A 22,231-nucleotide genomic window follows, 5' to 3' on the forward strand; every position below is an offset into this window, starting at 1 on the left:
CAGGGTCGCGGTGAGCCGGAGCCTAACCCAGCAGACACAAGGCGCAAGGTAGGACTACACCCTGGATGGGACGTCAGTCCATCGCAGGGCACCACACACAAAGAGCAATTTAGAATGTCCAATCAACGTGAACACATGTCTTTGGACTGTGGGAGGAAACCGGAATCAAAACCCAGGACCCTGGCGCTGTGAGGCAGCAGTGCTAACCACCACTCAAAATCGTCTGTGTTCCAACTGTGTTGTGAAAAGTAGTTTTCTGAAAATCAAAATACTATACGTGTAGGTGTAACAGGGTCAAAAATGCCTTCTGTATTTCACTGATTTATTTTGCGCAGAACGGTTTTATTGTGATCATTTGATTTTTTGGTTTGTATCTCTTTAAATCAGCTTCCTCACTCCGGTCCCATTGGAATGCGTATATCCAAGTTGCATATTTGTAGTTTAATTTCATTTTTCATAAAAAAAAAGAAAATAATCTATATCAGCAGCCTCGTGTGATCAAGAAACAAGGAGGCATATCATCAGACCTCAGAATTTTTTATTTATCCCTCCTTTTCTAAACAGCAAGATAAGGAACTTGTTGCTTATGTGTTCTAAAATGCTTATGATGTTTTTTTTTTCAGCAGCTGTTGAAATACACGTAACCAGTGTAATGTAACAAACATGCCACTAACCTGGTCTGGTATGTATTTATAGTTTTACAGTATATAAAAGAAATGGCATAAGACCCTAACCTTAATTCTAACCCTAGCCCTAACTTTAACTCCTAACCCTAAACATTAAAATAAAAAACTCATATTGGGCATATATATATATATATATTATATATTTATATATAATATTATATATATATAATATATATATATATATAGATATTCTATATATATTATATTGGTATAATAATTCCAGCTTAAATTTTCTTCCAGCTCTAATAATTTTTTATTAACTTGTTACAAAACATTTATATTTAATTTCCTATAATTCAGAAATTCCTGATCCAGTGCAAAAATTATGTTTAAAAAAACATTATGAATGGTCATTGCTCAGTTCCTGAATGCTCAAAACTGGGAAAACATGTATCAACTGATAATAACATAGACGTTCATTGGCATTGCATTGGTGCGTCGGGAGTTGTCTTGCTAACAAAACCGTGCCTGGTTACTCAGTCACCAAAATGTTAAAGCATGGTGCATTAAGCAAAGAAACAGCCTATGGTCAGGAATAACAACCATAATGAGCAATCAGATGTGAATTATTTGCTTGTATCACAATAAGAATGCCTTAAAATAAATAAATAAATAAATAAATAAAAACATTTCTAAAATGGCAAGAACAGAATAGGCAAGCTCAGCGAGTGTTACAACCTGTCCAAATATGTCACCATTCCAGCAGGACTGGGAACTTGCAGAACCTGTCTGTATCATTCACTTGGCAAGCAGTTAACATTGGTAGGGTTTGGAAGGGGGGGGGGGGGGGGGGGGGGGGGTGCAATTTTGTATGCGCAATAACACATTTCAGGGTGTACAAATATAGTCCACAATCTACATCTGGCAGTGGACCATATTTGAACACGCTGTCATATTTGTATTGCTCTCTTATAAGCCTATAGTGCTATTCTTTTACGCTGTAGTACTATAATATCTTTAGCCACTGCAATATATTTACTACAACAACCCTGCCTGTTGAGAAATATTTTGCTGAGGGGTATGTATTTATCTTTTTACCACTCTGTGAAAAACATAAAGCAGATTATTATATTATTGTACAGTTAAAGCAGCACAAGTATCAGATTATGCATTGTATACAATTGCATATGAAGGATTATTTTGCCCATTTCAGGGAGGATTGATTGGAACAAAGACAAATACTTGACAAACTGAAAAACATATGAAGTAATTTGTGTTTAATTCATGGAAACTGGCCTGATTAGTTTCACAGATATTGTTTACCCAGTTACAGAGAACTACAATGCGATAAAGTCAAATTTCTCTGAACTGGTGAACTCTGAATTCAGTAGCAGATAGCAGCTTTCATTCTCACCCTTGAATCTTTTCACCATGGGATATTCAATGACATACTAAACATATGATTCTTTTCCAACACCAAGCTGTGCCAAGGCCGTACCGAACCCTCATGGTGCGATTAAGAGTGTTTTTCCACTGCAGAAAAGACAGTTGATATTAATTATTGTTATTAATTAACTCAGTTTGCCAAAAGATGCGCAAACAAATGGTGTTTAAAAATCAATAGACCAATAGAACAGCTGCATCTTTCATTGCTTTATTTTCTAAATATATTTAGAAATGTCTTTATAATCCACAAATTTTACTCATTATATCAACTTATTAGTTATTTTGAAGGGGAAGGATAGTTGTTGTTTTTTCTTCTCAGGTCAAAGATGAGAAATATGGCAGAATTTTGTGTTTTTGAGAAATTGATTGTGTAAGTTCAGTGTACCATACCCACGGTTTATATCCATTTGCTTCAAATCGTCAGAAATTTGGGCATAAACTTTTTTATTTCTGATGCATGACTCCAGATCTTCCTGAACACTTCTATGTGCCTACAGAGAAACTAGAGCCTGCACTTACTCAGCGTCCCAAGACTGTACTTTTCTCTCATCACACTCACTGCCCGCCATGTTTGCTGTTTTTCTTTCTAGAGTGTACTGACTGATGCAACGTAATGACAAAAATCTTTCACCCCGCCCCTCGTCCAGCTTTGCTCCGAGCCAGATTCAGATGCCTTGTGAGGCTAGAGTTTCAGTGTTTGTGTCTTGTTCGGTTCGACAAATAGCCAGTGGAGAACCACCCATACCCGTACCTTACCGAGCCCTCACTGGTCAGATGTGCCAGTGGAGAAGGGGTAATACTGGCCTATACTGCTCTTACAAGTGGAACCTGCAGACACTGACTCAATCATGTTCAGCACCTAATGATACAGTTTAGTAGAAAAGTGAATTCACCCGTGTGCTCCTCTAAGCTAACGGTAAGGACTTTATTAAATCGATGTTTATATTGAAAGTGTCCCTGGAATAAAAAAAATTAAAAAATCAAAGATATAACTAATTAAATTAACTTATTTTGATTTCAACTAATTAGCAAAGAGTTTGTAGTTTTATTTTTGAGCTAGACCTTTAAAACACTAGCTGGAAGATGGCACAAATGTAACTGGCTTAGCATCAAACATGATAACAGCCTTACCATATATCCACCACCAGTACTAAACAGAAAATGAAACAACATATTTTTATGGCACAAAGATGTCATTACAAACCTCATTATTTTCTGTACCTTTAGAACTACTTTTTTGAAAAAAGGTTCTACAAACTAAAGTACCAGGGAACAATGCTGAAACGTATCAGACTTGACTTTATCTTATAGTTTATGATGGGATGTTTAAAGTCATGGATGAAGAACCATGGCATTGAAAGTTTGGTGATACCCAGGAAGAAACATACCATAACACTGAAAAAGCATTAACCAAATTTATTTTCTACTTTCTTATATTTTAAAATTGCCCAAACTAAAAGTTCAGTTACCTGCAACGCACACCTATCTCTTTCATCTGAACTGGTGATTAAAATGGTGTTCAAGTTTACATTAAAATATAATGGTGTTTGTTTACTGCAATACATTTTGCCTGGTTGCCTTATGTAGTCCACATAAAACAGACCTGTTCCTAGCCAAGCTCAATAAACGTGTTTTTTGCTGTAGAGACGGGACAGAAATAGCTGCCTTGAAATCTGCCACAGTGCCAGTCAATCGGGGATGCTACTGCTACTAGAAATACAACCTTATACAGTCAATTACATATATTTAAAGCACATTTTTACACAAACCAAGTATGGAACAGAATTTTTTTTTTCCATGTAGATTTTTTAGTGTAAAGAATGTTTTTTAAAAATAAATAAATAAATAAATAAGAGGTTCAACACATTTAAAGAAATGACAGAAGGTGTATTCGGTACTTACAGGCTGTAGTTTTGCCACATCGTTACAAGGGAGCAATGTTCAATGCAGAGCCTGTCACTAATAACATAGTAGTGAAAATATTCTGGGAATGCCATTAAAGGGCAATTTCAATCCAAATCCAAATGTTGGTTGTGATGGATGAAATGGCAGCTGAATCAGTCCAGAGATGATAGACAAAAAGAAGATGTGATACCTTTTGTTGGACTAACTAAACAATAATTAAGCACATTTCCTACTTTCACCTGAAGAGACCACTGGTCTCTTGAAAGCTTGTGGTTAATTTTTTGTTTAGTAGACCAATAAAAAGTATCACATCTCTTTGTCTAAACGGAATCTAGAAACACACACCATTCCACTATTCTATAAATAACTGTACATGACCCTGAAATTATGTACCGAAAACAATATTATGTATAACTAGACTATATATATATATATATATATACACACACACACACACACACACACATATATATATATATATATATATATATATATATATATATATATATATATATATATATATATATATACCGTATATTATATACAGTCAATTAATTCAACATCATCTATAAATTGCTTGCCAATTACATTTTCTAACTGAGTAGTTTTCCTAGTGATGATGCTGGCCCTGTTTTGGATTTGAGCAATCTTTTCCGCAGAAAAGAGGGGGTTGTTTCTGGTGTATTTTGCGTGTGCTAGTGTGTAAGTGCGTCAAATGAATGAAACTCGAAGCTGATATACATGTATTGTCGCCTACACAGCGAGTACAGAATGTGACTGCTCTGACGAAGTATTGACAATCGCTCAGAATTCTGCACCACCTTGGCTCGAGTTCATGTCTATGGCTGGATAACCAGGGCAAACAACGATTGACTGGCAGGAGATTTGACCAATCAACGGTGAAGCAGCTCCCATTCCCGTTTTTTAGTGGACTGGTAAAGTAAAGAACTGTCCAATCGAATTATAAAGTGGGCAGAGCTGTGTTAGCAAGCAAGGTTGATGTGCGTGCCTGTGTTTTCATTGGTGCAGGCTGGCGGCTCCGCCAGACATTGGAGGGACCTTGAGTTGCTGACTATTACAGAATTTGCAGTCTGGCTCTGCCGCAGAAGACTTTGGTTTAAAGCCATCACGCATCAGAATTAGCTCATTGTAAAGAATATACAGCACACAGTCTATTAGAGTCCCAGCCTTGGAGAGGAATGCGCATTCCAAGGCTGGGCTCCTTTTTTTAGGAGTGCAGTGATTTTTTAAATGACTTCTATTTGTCCCTTTTTACACCAGTCATATTGTATTGCACGTGTAGAGAAGCAAGCAAGTGGAAGGGATCAGAGGCTTTTTGTCTGCAAGTGTAAGTATAACATTAAAATTCAACACCAGTTGTTTTTTTTTTTGTTGTTTGTTTTTTTTTTTTTTTTTTTGGTCACTTTAATGTGTGGGTGCTCTGCTCCAGTCTGGAAACGATTTGCAGTATAGACGTATAGGTTTTTTTTTTATTTGTGGAGTAGTTTGGAGTAGAAGGACTTTGGTGTATGCACGCTTGGCTGCAGCTTTTTGGAATCTGAATTCAAAATGTACCAGGCTTAAAATACGTGCACTATTATTATTATTATTTTTGCACTGTAATATATATATATATATATATATATATATATATATATATATATATATATATATATATATATATAATTACAGGCTTTTTATGTTTACATATTACTTATTATTTAAGTTTACATATTACTTTGTTTCGTGTTCTATATAAAGAATAGTTTTTAAAAAGCGTTTCGCACAGCACGTTAGTTCCTTTGCCCGTTGATTTACTTTGCATATATTTGTTTGCATTCGTCGATTAAAAAAAAGGATCCGTATACAAAGTGTGTCCTAAAATCGGGTTCAGTTTTTAGGAATATCAGTCTAGTGCATCGACATAACGCTTAAAAAAATTGTTGCTGCAAAATATATTTTATTATATGCACTTTTTAATGACAGTGACAAATAAAAATCAATTTTACAAGTATTAGAACGTGCTAAGTTTAAAACATCATAGACAGGAACCGTGGTTCAAGGGATTCCGTTGTCCTAAATTTAGAACATCATAGACAGGAACCGTGGTTCAAGGGATTCCTTTGTCCTAAATTTAGACGAGACGAATGAAGTCATACATACTTTCAGTACCGAAGCATTTATTTTTTGTTACCTTTTTAGCTTTATTCTGAATTCACGGACTGGAAATTATGACGGCGATTAACTGATAAGTGTTAACATGGCTCAAGTTTTTAATTATATCATTCGTTGTGGTTTTTAATACGTGTCTGATAATATTTTGTGCCTTCATTTGTCTTGTAGTGTGCTGCTTTTGGTGGCTGGAGGGACTGCAGTTCCAACACCCATGCAGAAAAAAAAAATAATGGTAAGCGCTTAAAAAAAAAAAAAAATCAACTTTTGGTCCCTGAACAAACACAAATCCTGGAAAAACAAAAGGTTTTGGCATGTGTATACATTATGTATATTTTATGTTCTTTGGAATGTAAAAACATTTATGCTTAAACAGATCAGTCAGATGTCCTGCAAGTTTTACATTTGGCGGGGGAGGGGGGGAGAAGAGAAATCATGGCTTTTAGACTTTCACTTTTACAATATGAATATGATTACTTGGGATTCTCTCAGTTTGGGCACCCTTGCCTTCATTTTTGTATTGTACCTAGCTGGCTGTTTTTGTTTTGATTTACTTGGTGTTCAATTAAAGCCTTATTTTTCTCAAACACTGGCCAAATGGTGTCATCTGTCATTATACCGTCATGTCCCCAATTTAAAACTGTATAGGAAACAAACTGTGAAGTATGCTAGGAAGTTAATACTGGAGAACACCTGACAAACTTTATAAATAGTTCTATTAATGTGTGTGCCTTTTTAATTGGAGGTTCAGCTAATGCAGATTCCTGATTTAGTTGGGCATAAAAGACCATTTATTCTCTGTCAGCAGATACTTAGGTAAGTGAAGCCAGAGCAGGTATAGAGTTTCTATCTTCACTAGCTACTGTCAACCCCATACAGTATTTGGATAGTTTTGGTTTGTCTTTGTTTTTGCAGTGATGTTTGCCAAAAATGGGATGACTAAGTATTCATGAAAATTGTTTAACAGGAAAGTATTTTGGTAAAACTAGTATTTATTTATTTGTTTGTTTGTTTATTTATAGTATATATATATATATATATATATATATATATATATATATATATATATATATATATATATATATATATATATATATATATATATATATATATATATATAAGAAAGAAATCACTTGGATTACCATATGACACAGATATCTGGATTATGGGTCTGTATGTGAATAAGGAATGCATTTTTGCAGAGGTCACCTTATGTGAACCATCAGCTCTTGTTAGTTTCTTGGTCTCATCCCAAAAGAATTGGCACACCATGACTTTGGGTACGTAAGTGAGCTGGCGGGTGGATAAAGCACAGTTCAGGCATGCGTTTGGTAATAGACCTAAGATGTATGTGTTTCAGATTAAATACTTCATCATAAAATGTAAAAACATAAAGAAACTTCTTATTACAGTACACTACACAGAAGTAGGTAGACAAAGTATATTTTAGTGGTAGTTTGTTTCGGTTTTATCTGTTTAATTTGCTACCCAATTAAGACATGCTAGAAAATAAAAAAAATAAGGAATCAATCAAAAAGCTTAAATCTGTTTGTGTCGCTATTTTATTTGATCAATTTTTTGTAAAATCTGTTTTTGTATAGCCAAGTTATTAAATAGCAGTGCCGTACAGCTCAATACATGTTCTATCGCATCAACCTGTAGGCTAGCAATTCAAAAGCGGTTAAACTTGAATCTGTAAAGCCTACCTTGGCCTGATGTTTTCTGTGGCGCCTATTCAAATGTGTTGTGGAACTATAGGGTCTGTGTGTCTGTAAAGCAGCAGCCTTGCAAATTAAACCGATTCTGCCAGACACTTGGAAGCTGGGCAGGTGTTTGTGTTTAACTTTTGTCAAAACCGAAAGTTAGGATTATTTGTTGTGAAACGTATCTCAGTGACTCATGAATGATTTACTTTTAAAGTCATACGTGCATTGAGCTTCTGACCTGCAGGCCTTTAAGCATTAATGTCTGACACAGCAGTCATTACTGAAAGATAATTAACTGGTGAAAGGTGTTATGAGCTGCACGAGGCTTACTTCACAGAAACCTTCCAAGTTATAATAGCTTTGAGATGCACAATTGGGTGTACATCATTCCTTCTATAAACTGCACACATGTTTCTGTGTCTGGGGATATTTTAAGATGGACAGGTTTCAAGATTCTGAAGTCCCAGTAGCTTTCCAAGATTGATTGGTTTCTCGTCTATGGTGCCATTGAAATTTGGCATGGAACTGCATGGAACTCTTCGAAACACCCGTGACCACGCCTGCAAGATAGACTGATCCAGCTGGCTCTGCAATGCTTATGAGTCAAGAGACTTCAGCTGTGTTTCTACTGGACTGCAAAATTAAGTAGCAGATTGAATGTAATAAAAGAGGACATTAAGAGGCTGATAAATTGAGAGGCTTTGAGTAAATTTAAAGAAAACAAATTTACTTTTATATTGTTATATTTTTTCAAGGGGAGAAGGCAAACTTTGAGGATAGGTCTTGTTCCATTCTGATTATATACAAAACAGAATGCAGTCTGAATATGGCTTCCTTAGAATGATACAATACACCACAACTAATGTAGCACATCGTCGCACATCGTCGCACACTGTAATTCAAACGAAAGAGCAGTCTTGGCAGCAAGAGACCTGGGTTGCAGAGAGTCATTCCTTGACATTAGTAGTCCACTAAGACACTTTTATCCCCTTGAACCTTCAAAAGAAAAAAAAGCATGCATCTGCTAAAGAGAAAATGAAAGGAGTAGGTGAGCTGTAATGGCAGAGCTGTCACAGGGCTAGCAAAGGAGTTTGGAACAGAGGCAGACACAAGACTGAGGCTACAAGAGAGGACGGCAAGACACTGTCAACTCCAGACACCAGAGAAGCAACAGCAGAGAACCTAGAAGGCTGAGCCCAAAGGAGAGCGCTCTATGGAGCGAAACGTAATGCTGTGTTTAAAGAACTGATACTCGGCAAGATGAGTTCCCCAAAAGGCTTTGGAGCAGTCATGGTCCAAGAGGAGGCAGGTGTACACACATGGGTGAAGAGGTTGTTGCCTGACGTCTGGTAGGAAATCGGTCTGCGCAGAGCTCACACTCTTCGTCTGTTTGTTTTGAGGAGTGCACTAACGTTAATCCTTTAAGGAAAGGATGCTCCATTGTGACCATTTCTAGGTGACTGAACAATCAGAATAAATTGTAATATTTATCAGTTGATAGCAGAAAGATTTCCTCAATCCAGTGCTTAAAGATTAAAGCTGCATAATAATAATAATAATAATAATAATAATAATAATAATAATGATGAAAATGGTGATTATATAGTACTTAACAACAACATAATGGTAATGATTTTGCACTTTAAAATACTTAGTTAATAAACAAAGGATAAAAGAAGGAATTTGTAAAGAAACAAAATTGAAATTGCAGTGAGTTGTATATATAAATGTATAACAATAAAATAATTTTGTTGAAAAAATCAGTTTTAACAGGCTTCAAATCGGACTAGTACTACTTCTGGTACCACGAAAAAATACTGTATAAATATTATAAAGATATAAATATATATAGGGATGTTCAATAACTCTGATCTATAAAATTTACAAGTCCAACCTTATTTTACAACAGAGTTGCTGACAGTCAGGGTGGTAGCCTTTTATCAAAACAAGACCTGTTTTGTAATGGGACAGGCCATCTCTAGTATGTCCAATAGGAATGCACATTCGCGGTCATGTATTTATTGCCAGTCTTTTGGATCGTTTCCAAGTCACGTCTGGTGTGGATTGACATTCGGCGACTTCGCTCGCATCACTCTGTCCAGTGTGGATGCAGCTTAAGTCGGTTTGTTTATTCAGGACAATACCCTGTTGGAAATAAATATGTCTATGTTGGGATCAAAACGAAAAACAGAGTAGTGTTTATGTACATGGTATCAGTGAGAAAGTAGCAGTCAAGGTCAGTTGAAGCCCAGCCTACCAAAATAAGGGGCTCTTTTTTTTTTTTTTCAGTCCCTGCTGTGAACTTCAACATTAGCCTTAACTGGTCATTCTATGAGCTCTTCTGCCAGTCTGGTTTCATACAGCTGAATTAAGATGCATTTAGTGGTGCTGTTTTTTTGGACTGCTCTTTTTCAAAGGCTCGGAATGGTAGTCTTATTAAAAATGACCTTCACACAATCTGTTCTTGGATCCAGTTCAGTCTTCTGTCCTAAAAGGTGAAACAGACTGGCTCTTGGCAGGTGGCTGGTCTACTGTAGTGGGCATATGCATTTCAGTGCAATAATATCCCAAAGAGCAATTCACATGGGTGCTTTATCAAGGAAAGCATCTAATCTGAGTCTAAGAAAGTAGTTGGCAAAGGTTGCACATTGAGGGTTACATAAGACCCTAATTCTTATCACTTGGCACAAGCATGAACAGTGCAACATTCTTTTACTTTTTATATGATAAATTTTGTACACTAGTGTAGCTGCTACAACTGGCTAATCTTATTTGGCTTCAATGCTAATGAGCCATGTTACTCAGCACTGGCCCGAACTTAATGTATACGTAAAACTGTGTGTTAATGATTGCGGTGGTTAATAACTATGTTCCCAGATTATTACTTCTATGTAGAACTAATTTGAATTGGTTCTTTGGGCCTCATTAAAAAGCTACTTTAAAAACAAGTACACTGAAACAGCCATGGCAGTTTGTGTTAATACTGTTAAAAGGCCCTCATACACGTGCCTGAGCCTCTGCTTTTGTGATAAATAGTAAGTAGGCAAGTAAAAGCTTACTATTGAGACAACTGTGAACCGTGTTCCAGAACAAATGAGTAAAAGTGGCTTTACATGTGACAGTTCTGCCTTTACAAAGTGTTTCCTGTTTTAAATAAGAACAACATAAAGTTTACAAACGAGGAGGCCATTTGGCCTATCTTGCTCGGTTGGTTGTTAGTAGCTTATTGATCCCAGAATCTCATCAAGCAGCTTCTTGAAGGATCCCAGGGTGTCAAATATGCTGCTTTGTTTATCATTTTAGCACGTGATAGTACAAGTCCACAGCCCAACAAGTAATTTATTTATTAGCAAAGTTATTTGCCTCTTCTAACAGTACTTGTTAAACACGCACATGGTCATTGTGTTCACTGCGTGCTGTTCTGGAGCTCCTGCAACTGGGTCCATGGCAGATTGCCCTGACGTTAACTCCTAACACTACTCACAGAATCGCTGACAAATACCTTGCAGCGGTACCTTCGTGGCTAAAGTATAATTGTTAGCATACTTTATTCTATGTGCAGACTGGTACTTTTTATTTTTTTCAAAGGTGTTTCTTCAGCATTATGTAACATATTTTACAAATTGTTCACTTTAATTACCATATGCAGCAGTTTATTAGATTACAATAGTTCTTACAAAATTAAACAAAAAAAAAAAAAATCCTTTTGATCGTTGGGTCTGTAAACAATTATTTCAATGGCTTGTTTAGCTTTCGAGAGAAAAAAATACTGCTTCTATAATTTACAAGCTATTTAACAAAGCAACAGATGATCACACAAAATCATGATTCAGGTCATTTCTGTGCCAATAATAAGGCTGGATATTTTAAGAAAGTTACCCTATAAATCCTATCAAAGCAGTGTCTTGTTAAATTGTAATTGCAGATGATTACACAACTTGCAAAAGTACTGTTTTAAGGAGGGGATAACAGTACACTCCCCATGTGATTCATGATATACTGTCCTAATGCCAAATATATATAGCAGTGTTTTAGCTTGGTATGCAAGTTAAAACAAATACTGTATTTAAATACTCTGTTACAAAACATATACATGGACATTCAGTACCACTGTTTCCCCATTACTTCCATTAATCCTTTATGGTACAAGGTACATATGTGTCACACACAAAAAATTATGCTAACTTTCTTATTTTTCCAATGAGGTGCAGTTAAAGATCTACTGACAGGTTGGATCTGGTCATCCAAATTGTCAATTTCCTCATGATGCTTGAGTCACTCTGAAATGGTCCAGTGGCTAAAGAAAAGGGCTTGGAACCAGAAGGTCCCCGGTTCAAATCCTGGCTCACTTACTGACTCATTGTGTGACCCTGAGCAAGTCACTTACCCTCCTTGTCCTCTGTCCTTTGGGTGAGACATTGTTGTATGCAGTTCATGCATAGTTCACACACCCTAGTCTCTAAGTTGCCTTGGATAAACATCTGCTAAATAAACTAATAATAATGTGAATGTATTTTAAGAAACAGTTTGAACAACAAATGCTCAATTCATTGTGCCCTTTAAGGGGTTAAAGTACATTTCTTCTTTAAGAAATGAAATTAATACAAAACATCTTTTTCTTATTAACTGGCGGTTGGTTTTTTTAGGAAGGTAATCCAAATAGTTGTAGCAAGTATTTTCCAAGTAGCTTGCCAGGTTAGTCAGCTAAAATAACAGGGTTAATTGCCAAATGTTTTTTTGTTTTTTTTTAATCATGTTTTCTTTTGAATCTGATCCATTCTACAGTACCCACCTGTACACTGCTTCTATCTGGACAGTCTTATTGACAACAGATGTTATATATTAAACTGAACAGAAAAAAACAAGTCTTAAACACACTGCAGTTGTAACTGATCCCTCAGCAAACACACATTTTCATATGGTACTGCACAACACTAGGTTAAAGAAATCTGTATTTGCAAGCCAAGCTTTCAGGCTGTTTTGCACTTCCTGTGTTTCACCTCGAGGATGAAATTGTCCCCACCCCTTCACTGGCTTCTTTCCTGTCAATAACCAATAAGCTGCTTCTCCTGCTGACTGACATGCGTTCAGCCAGTAACATGCTTTGACACAGAAGATACTAACGGGGTGAAATATGCAAGAAAGTAAAGGCAAGGGAACTGATGACTGTAGTGCCCACATTTAAGATCCATGCAGCTTATGAAAATGCAAATGGGTATTTATGGAATTATTTTGTTTTCTACAATTGCTTAAATAGCTAGTGGGTGCACCTTATTCTTACTCCATAGCCCAGACTATTTCAAGCTTTAAATCTGATTAAGAATTTCTAGATGTTAGACATATGCTCTGTTCACAGCCCTTTTTAATAGGCCAGTGGTTCTCAATCTGTGGTCTGTCGGCTCCGTCTAGGTGTGGTCCGTGCGAAGGTTACATAATTACGGAAAGTTTATAGATCGCATTGCAAACCCAAAATTTGAGACCTTAAAAACTCAGCTACAGAAGCAGGAAGAAAATGCATACATAGATAATATCTCCAAGTTAAAAAAAACAAAAGTCTAAACTCTCCATCATATATAGTTTCTGAGTGTCTAAAATGTATTGTTTACTGGGGCGTTTTTGTGTATTTCGCTCGCGTGCTCTCAACGAAGCAGCTTATAAAGTAAAGGATAAGACACAAAATGTGTGCATTGTGTTGCATTAGCATACAACTGGTCTCAAGTCACTCCGTAAACATACCTTCGAACTTGATTATTTCGACCTACAGCCACAATCACAAGCACATTAGTTTGTAGTGCTTTAGGGGCAAAACCTGTATAATTAATCCTTTCCAGGAATTGGGTAACCCGGTTCCTAGAACTGACTCTGAGTTCTTCTACCCAATGTCATGCTTATATTGTATTGTTGTACCACAGAAGAACCTATTACAGATACAAATTTCAGCCTGAGACTGAAACCATTAGCAATGATGGAAGTTCCCCTGAGGTAAATGGCGTTTACATGGATATCATTGGTTTGTGTTGACACAGATAAGATTATAAGGTCTACGAGGGGACACAGTTATAAGCCAACATAAATAATTGCACTGTATCAATCAATAATCCAGTATATGCTCATACCATACAGTAATTGTATAGTTTTGGAAGTTGTACTTACAAAAAAACAACAATAATTATATTTAAAATACTATAGTAGTGTTGTGTAGTGTTTTTTAAACTACTGGAGCATTTGTCAATAGGATGGCCATCTACTATAATGTTATAAATCTGTTCATTGTGGGATCTGAACCTTAGTGGTTTCTTTGGAAGTGCAACTTTGAGCCAAATGTTTTGGAAGTATATTTGTAGTTAAATGGTGTATAGCTACAAATGACTCCCTGAAAAGACATCTACCTACTATCAAACTTTAATTCAACTGTACTACACCTACCTAATAGAATCTCAACAAACAAGATATATGCCTCCAAACTGAACCCTGTAGCTAAATTATATTGACTTTTAAAGTAACAAATAACAAGACTAACATTTCTTTGGGTGGATGGCTTTAGGGCGTTGTTGTCTTCCTCAGTTTTTTGTTAAATGTTCCCTTGTTGATGAGGTCCATCTGTGCTCTCAGGTGTCTCAACACACCAAGGCACTACTCCATAACTCATTCATCAGTTATTAGCTTTTCCTTTTCTTCAGTAGCGATGCAGGTTAATGTAGTTATTTTTGAGTCCTTTAGACAACATTTTGGTCTTCTTCCAAGTTTATAGAATTATAGGGATGTTTTAGCTTGATGTTATTGAGAATTGATGTGTTCCCGGTTCTTCTCTTCTCTTACACCATACAAAAGGAGTTACCATAGCTAACCAGAAGGCCTCGTCTTATATGCATTGCCATGGATACTATGGCAGTGTGCTCCTGAAATCACCCTGTTAGAATTTAGAGGTGCTTGTGGAAATAAAAAGATGTTTAACCCTTTGACTACGATTACGGTCCTACAGGGACTTGTGGGACAATTCTTAGGCCTTGTGACAGGGAGAGCATGTGTGCAGCTGGGACGTGTAACAGGAGATGCGCTGCTGGGCAACCAATTGAGCAGTTAGGCACGTCTGGAGCTGAGCTGATAGGGAGGTCCGGATTGGCTGGAGGGTGTGCCCGGGGAGGCTGTGTAGAGCTCGAAAAGCGTCTCTGCCCACAGCTCGAGGCCACTGCGCAGCCATTTTTACACAGACGGACGTTGAGCGAAAGCTTGCGCCTACTGATATCGAGGAGGAGAGCGTCTCCAACTGCAAGACAGTGCTTGTGAAGGCATTGCCCAGCCGAGGCCGTCAGAAAGAGGCCGGAGTCACCAGGAGGATGCCAGGACTTTAGGGAGCAACAGCAGTAGGTTAGTTTAGGGGAGGTTAATCCCAAATTGTGTATAGAGAGGGTTTCATAGTGTATTAGGTTCCTGGAGTGGGAAGTCTCTTTTAGTGGGACTAGCGCTCGCCTTGTGTGGCAACCTTTTATTTTTAGCTTTGTTTTCATTTGTTTTCTGTATTAAATCTGACACTAGGGCTATCATTGCAGATACCCTAGTGACAGCCTGTGTTGAATTAAATCTATGTGCTTGTGCGCATTGTCAACATCCAATGCCTCTCTCTGCCTCATTATTATTCAGTGACGACCCACACACATAACGAATCCCCCTGTTGCATATCCTCCCCCTCAGAACAGCACCACCGGTCCATTTGATATTTCCAGCTTGTTCCTCTTCTGTTTGGGGGTCAGTGGGTGATGGAAGGTCCTGACACGATGGTGGTGTGTCTGGAAGCACGGGCCGAGGGATGACCCATAGGCGCCGGATTGGATTACAGGCTTCTCTCCTTCCTCGCTGTCAGGGACAACAGCTTCTCCTCAGGCTGTCGAGACAGTAGCTCCTCCTTTCTTTGGCCCTCAGGACTGCTGCTGCTCCATGCTCCTCCTCTGGCTGTCACAGACAGGCAGCCACTCCTCTGGCTTTTGAGGACGATAACATCTCCCCCTGCCATTGCTGGTACCCTAGCAACAGCACGCGTGTGTTAATAAATCTGTATGCCTGTTCAGTGTATCAACATCCACTGCTCTGTGTGTGATTCTGTATTATGCAGTGACAACCCACGTTTGTAAGAACACCCTGTTACAGGCTGTCACAAGGTCAGTGGAGTGGTGACGTCAGAACAAGGAAGTAATAGAGATGACGATGAAATGATATGAAGGCGGTTTATTTCAATTAAGAAGGTTGTAAAAAACAGAAAACAGACTGAACAAACAAAACTGCGCGTTGGCCAAAGTCAATAGACAGACAAAGTGTATGAACAGAAAACAAGTACCGTGCTGGAGCTTCCAGCACCAAATAGCAATTGTTCTTTAAATATATCTCCTTCTCTCTCACCCGTTCTCCACTCACGAAAACACAACCCCGAGTAAGTGAAAACATGCTGCTTTTATGCAGCTGTACCGATACTCAATTGCTAATCAGTCATTCAATTGGAGTCTTGGTACAACTGCACGTGAATTAATAAAGTGCAATTCTCCGTGCTCACATATTACATTTTACCTGCACGTGAAGTGCTATGCAATCCTTGTGCCTAAATACAAGTAAAAATTTTAAACACTCATGTTGGTAACCCATATTATATCTATACATTAACACACAGCGTATAACGCAAATAAATAGCCCAGGTGTGGGGCATTTTGCCACATATAACCGCCCACACTTGTGCAAAGCACACCTGGCCTCAACGGCCACCTCCCCCCCTTAAAAACCCAGCAGTCCAGGTCAAAGTCTTGGGCCAGGAAGGGAGGCTTCACTGGGCCCATGGCTGAAAATGCTGTCAGCTCCCCTGTAGGTAGTGGCAGCATGGTGGTCCACTCCTGCAGTGGAAGGGCTGCTCAGGAAGGTGGTCTCCTGACCTTTTACCCTTCTCAGCCGGCAGCTCCATTCTGTGGGACTCCAGCCACAAGAACTCCTGCAGCCAAATTGCTGCAGGGGGATGTGGTCTCCTGACCTCTCCCCCCTTCTTCATAGCTGGCAGTTCCCTCTGATGGGGCTCCGGCCACATTGACCCCTGTGGCCAAGCAGAGCTGATGGCGACCCCTGGTGAAGCAGTTCTGGCGACCCCAGGCGAAGGCAGCAGCGGACCCTCGGGAAGGGAAGGGAAGTGGCTGTAGAGGCTGCATGGGAGAGCCGCTTCTCCCTCATACCCTGCCACTGGTGGCTCCACAGGCGATGCCAGGCAGGCATCCTTGGGCAATGACGGAGTCGTGGTGCTATGGTTGGCCACTGTGGCAGTGGCTGCAGCGGCAATGGCCCTGTTCGTGGCAGCTGCGACCAGGCTGTTTTCCGCCGTGCTCCCCTCAGCAGACTATGCAGTGGCTGCTGAGGAATGCCAGCATCACGTCCTGGTCTTTCTTCTGTTGAAGGGAGAAGCAGCTCCTGCTCCTCTCCCCCTGGTGGTGATGGAGGCAGCTCCTGCTCCTCTCCTCGTAATGGTGACGGTGGGGGAAGTGATACCAGCAGGCATTCACTGTCTGCTGGTGGAAGTGGACCCAGCAGGCATTACTCCTCTGCTGGTGGATGGGGACCCAGCAGGCATTGCTCCTCTGCTGGTGGATGGGGACCCAGCAGGCATTGCTCCTCTGCTGGTGGATGGGGAGCCAGCAGGCATTCACCCTCTGCTGGTGGAAGTGGACCCAGCAGGCATTACTCCTCTGCTGGTGGATGGGGACCCAGCAGGCATTCAGCCTCTGCTAGTGAACGGAGACCCAGCAGACATTCACCCTCTGCTGGTGGAGGTGGCGGAGGCAGAGGCAGCTCCTGCTGGTCTGTTCCTGGTGGTGGAGGTGGCGGAGGCAGAGGCAGCTCCTGCTGGTCTGTTCCTGGTGGTGGAGGTGACGGAGGCAGAGGCCGCTCCTTCCGCTGTGCTCCAGCTGGTGGAGGTGGTGGATTCAGAGGCAGCTCCTACTGCTCTGCTCCTGGCGGTGGAGGCAGAGGCAGCTCCTGCTGCTCTGCTCCTGCCGGTGGAGGTGGTGGAGACATATGGTCTCCTGGCAACGGAGGTGGGAGCGGCGTGTAGTCTCCTGGTGACGGAGGTGAGAGCAGCGTGTAGTCTCCTGGCGACGGAGGTGGGAGCGGCGTGTGGATATGGGAACAGTTGCCTCCTAAGCTTTGGATTTCCGCGGTCCCCCCATCTGGGCGTTGGATACTCACGGTCCCCCCGTCTGAGCGCTAGTTCCTCCTCTTCATTCTGCATGGGTCGTAGGGCCAACGTGTGCCCATACTCCCCACAGCCAGGGCACAACTGTGCCGCGAGGTTCTTTACAGAGGCCTCCCAGCATTCATCCCTAGACCTCCTCCTGCTGTTGCAGCTTTCATCTCCCCCTTCTCTTCCTGCTCCTTAACCCCACCTCTCTTGGGCTGGTTCCTCCTCCTCTCCCTGGAAGGGGCAGACAGCCACCGTGTGCCCATACACCCCGCAGGCAAGGCACCAGCCTTGGTCCTCCAGGCCTTCTAGGAGGTCCTCCAGCTCACCGCCACGGTCTCCGCAGAATCAATTCTCCATTATTTATTAATTTTTTTAATACACACTTTTTTTTATTCAAGTTCTAATCACTTTTTCCTCAAAAAAACATTTTTTTCTTCAGAAACACTTTTTCAAAAAAATGATAACGAAAAAAAAATGCAGACCTTCCCTGTTCTGACTGTGGTTTATCCCACCATGTGTCACAAGGACAGTGGAGTGGTGACGTCAGAACAAGGAAGTAATAGAGACGACGAATAAAATGATATGAAGGCGCTTGCTTGTGCCAATTTATTTCAAATAAAAAGGTTGTACAAAACAGAAAACACAGACTGAACAAACAAAACTGCGTGTTGGCCAAAGTAAATAGACAGACAAAGTGGATGAACAGAAAACAAGTACCGTGCTGGAGCTTCCAGCATGAAATAGCAATTGTTATTTAAATATATCTCCTCCTGTCTCACCCGTTCTCCACTCACGAACACACAACCATAAGTCAGTGAATACATGCTGCTTGTATGCAGCTGTACCAAGACTGGATTGCTAATCAATCATTCAGTTGGAGTCGTAGTACAACTGCACATGAATTAATAGTGCAATGCCCCGTGCTCACATATTATTACATTTTACCTGCGCATGAAGGGCTGTGCAATCCTCATGCCTAAATACAAATATACATTTTAAACACTCATGCTCGTAACCCATATTATATCTCATGTACCAATGACTATACACCAATATTAACACATAACACGCAACATATAACACAAATAAATAGCCCAGGAGCGGGGCACTTTGCCACACAGGCCAATAAGAAGTTATTTGCTGTTTATATTACGAAGTATGTTAAAAAAGATATTTTCATTGACCTGTAATAATAAAGAATTAAGTTGTGTCTATGGACAAAGCATGCCTGGTTGATTTGTGAAAAGGTCACTCCCAGTGTGAAACAGAGGCTGTGTACTAGAATCCCCAGCAGACTCGGTCCAACACTGCACATGGATTTCCTCTGCAGGAGTAAGACTAATATCTCTATTCACAGGAGACTTTATCTTTTTATTGCAAGGGGACAATTCCAGAATAATAATGTTTTTGCAGCTGGAAACTACACAGGATAATTGCACTTGGATGATCACCCAGGCCCTGACTGGACTCTCAAAACAAGCTGTAATCAGGCATCCATCATAGTTAGCTTTAGATATCATGTTTTCTTGATGTTGAATAGTATCTTGTTAATTCAGACAAGGACTACTGTACACTTTGTAATGTATTTCTTCTTTCCTGGTCATAGAATGATCAAAAGTTTGAAAAGTGAACTGCTTGAACAGTTGAAAGTCTGTTGATTTTTTGCAATTTAGCTTTTTTTATTAGGGGGTTGGTATGGGTGTGGATCTGTTCAACTTTTAGACGTTACTTTTCTATGTATTTCATTGTGTTTTTATTTTAAACCTTTAGTTTACTTATGGTGCCCCTATCCTTTTATAGTGGCTATTAAAAGTGCCGAATAAACCAAACAAACAACTGTGATAAAGATGGTGGTTGTCATTTTGTGAAGTGACACAATTAAATAACACAGTTATCATAGTTTAATTTAAAGGATATCTGCACCATACTTAAAGTGGATTCTTGGAGATTCTGAGTGGAATTACCCTAGTTGCCTGGTTGTTGTATTTTCCAGAAAAATCAGTTGAGCTTAAAAACATTTAACCCACCTTTTCTGTGGTGTAGAATAGAAGCAAGTGGAGCTAACAAAGGTGAAAGGTCAGATGATGGCAAACAAGGAAAACAACAAAAAAGCAAATTTAAGTGACATCTGAAGCAACCCCATGGTCCTCGTGGGCAAAATTGTTTGCTGCTATTTTTGCTTAAAACATATGTAACGTGTTATGTATGTGGCATACAATATTAAACTTCCTACTCAAAATGATGTATATGTATTAAAAGTATTTGCTCAGTAAATGTACCTGTTAAATTACAAAAAGGAAGGATTTAGAAACAATACCATCATTGACTTTACATCAATACTGTATGTAAACTGATTTACATGTCTGATTTACCAATATATGTATCAGCGTCCTGACTGAAGTTGATACACCTGGTAGAGTATTCTGATAATACCTTGCAGCTAACATGGTTAGCAACTTGTTCAGATTGAAGGGTTATTCTATATTTGCTTAGTAAAATCTAACCTACTGTATACTTGTATTTTCTAATATTATATGGTTCTTTCTATCTTTCTGTTTTATTTACCTTTACAGCAATAACAACATGTTCAGGAGCATATCTGCTTATTTCACCTTTGTGCTTTTTCTTGATAGGATGAATTCAAGCTCCCCTCCCAAGCAGGGACAGAAGGGCACCAAAAAGCTTCATTCCTGTCTCCTGGTGAAGACCATCTACCAGAAAACAAAAATGATGACCTCTGAATTATTCCTGAATCATGTATCTTCCATTTGTATTGATTTTGTCTGTGGGTATAGATGAGTTTGTAAAAAATATGGGTTCCTTTTTTTTTTTTTTTTTTTTTAAATATAGTAAGTTAGGCATATTTGGGACTCTGAGCCTTTGTGATGTCTATTTTGCAGTGGTCAGATGAAACAAAAAGCAAATCCAAACCGTTCAGACAGACTTGAGCTACAATATCCACATTGTGAGTCCATGTTTACAAACACTACAGGTGGGCCGAGAGGCCTTTTTATGCTGGAGCAGCATGTCTTCCATTTCTACACCACAAACACCCGTACAGTTTAACTGTTTCACTGAGGTGGAGAGTCCCCTGTTTTCATTTAGACATTAATAAGATCATTAGTTTAGTAGGTTGTTTTTTTTTGTTTGTTTGTTTTTCTCATTAATTTGCCTGTATAACACCATATGTTAACCATGTACATGTTGATGTTTAAAAGTAGTTGTAGAAATGCATTGTTTCCTTGTGGTAAGTGATTGAGGTGCTGCCATGGGAATGAGACACTGATGAATGGTGCTATTTTTGGACTTTCACTATGCTCCTTGGTAAGGTAGCTCTGATTTTTATTTTATTTTAAATTTTTAACATTTTATTTCCATGTTTTAAGATGTTTGTGCTTTGTTGCCTGGTTGTTGTTCCTTGATCTGGGTTGACTAGTCTTTCCTGTCTGTTTGGCTTTCTTACTGAGTACAGACAAAGATTTTAAAAATAAGAAACAAGTCAGACGGAAGACTTGGCCCATGATTTACTGGGAGGGAGCAACTATAAAACTGCAACGTTAACTAAGTTCCCCCATTTTTTAAAAATCTCTTAAGAGTTGAGACGTCATTATTAGATGGTTTAAATCCAAGCACTGCTCGCTGGTTTTTTTGTCTGTAATGCAGTGGTTCTCAATCCTGGTCCTGGGGGACCACTGCCTGCAGGTTTTTGTTCCAACCAAGTGCAAAGTTACATAACTGAACCCTTAATTGAAATAATAATTTGCCTAATCTGAGCTTTTTAATTATTTTAAAACAGACGGAGATTTCCATTTACGTATAAAATTGTAGAAGGAACTTAAATTCTCCAACTTTTTTATAAAGCTACACTATTTAAAGTGTCAAATTAAGCTAATTATTAGTTCAATTAAGCATTCAGTTATGTAACTGAGCGCTTGGTTGAAACAAAAACCAGCAGGACAGTGTTCCCCCAGGACCAGGATTGAGAACCACTGCTTTAATGTAATGAAAGATCATGTACAAAATGAAAATGTGGATGTCCAACCACACCAGATGTGGTGCTTTGTTAAGAAATGAACATATTTTCAATTATAAGATACCATGCAGTGCTAAGTTAGTGAAATAAATAATTAATAAAATGTTTTTAAAAACCCTGATCTCACTTAAAACAA

At 39.1% G+C, this 22,231-nt stretch overlaps 1 long non-coding RNA gene across 1 annotated transcript; it reads left to right on the forward strand.

Moving 5' to 3' along the window:
- The first annotated feature begins 4,992 nt into the window (after positions 1-4,992).
- LOC121315916 lies at positions 4,993-21,012 on the forward strand. Its single transcript, XR_005950345.1, has 3 exons — positions 4,993-5,325; positions 6,321-6,384; positions 20,696-21,012. It is a non-coding gene; the product is annotated as an uncharacterized LOC121315916 (long non-coding RNA).
- The last annotated feature ends 1,219 nt before the right edge of the window (positions 21,013-22,231 follow it).

The sequence above is a fragment of the Polyodon spathula genome, chromosome 1, assembly GCF_017654505.1.
Source record: "Polyodon spathula isolate WHYD16114869_AA chromosome 1, ASM1765450v1, whole genome shotgun sequence".
Lineage (NCBI taxonomy): Eukaryota > Metazoa > Chordata > Actinopteri > Acipenseriformes > Polyodontidae > Polyodon > Polyodon spathula.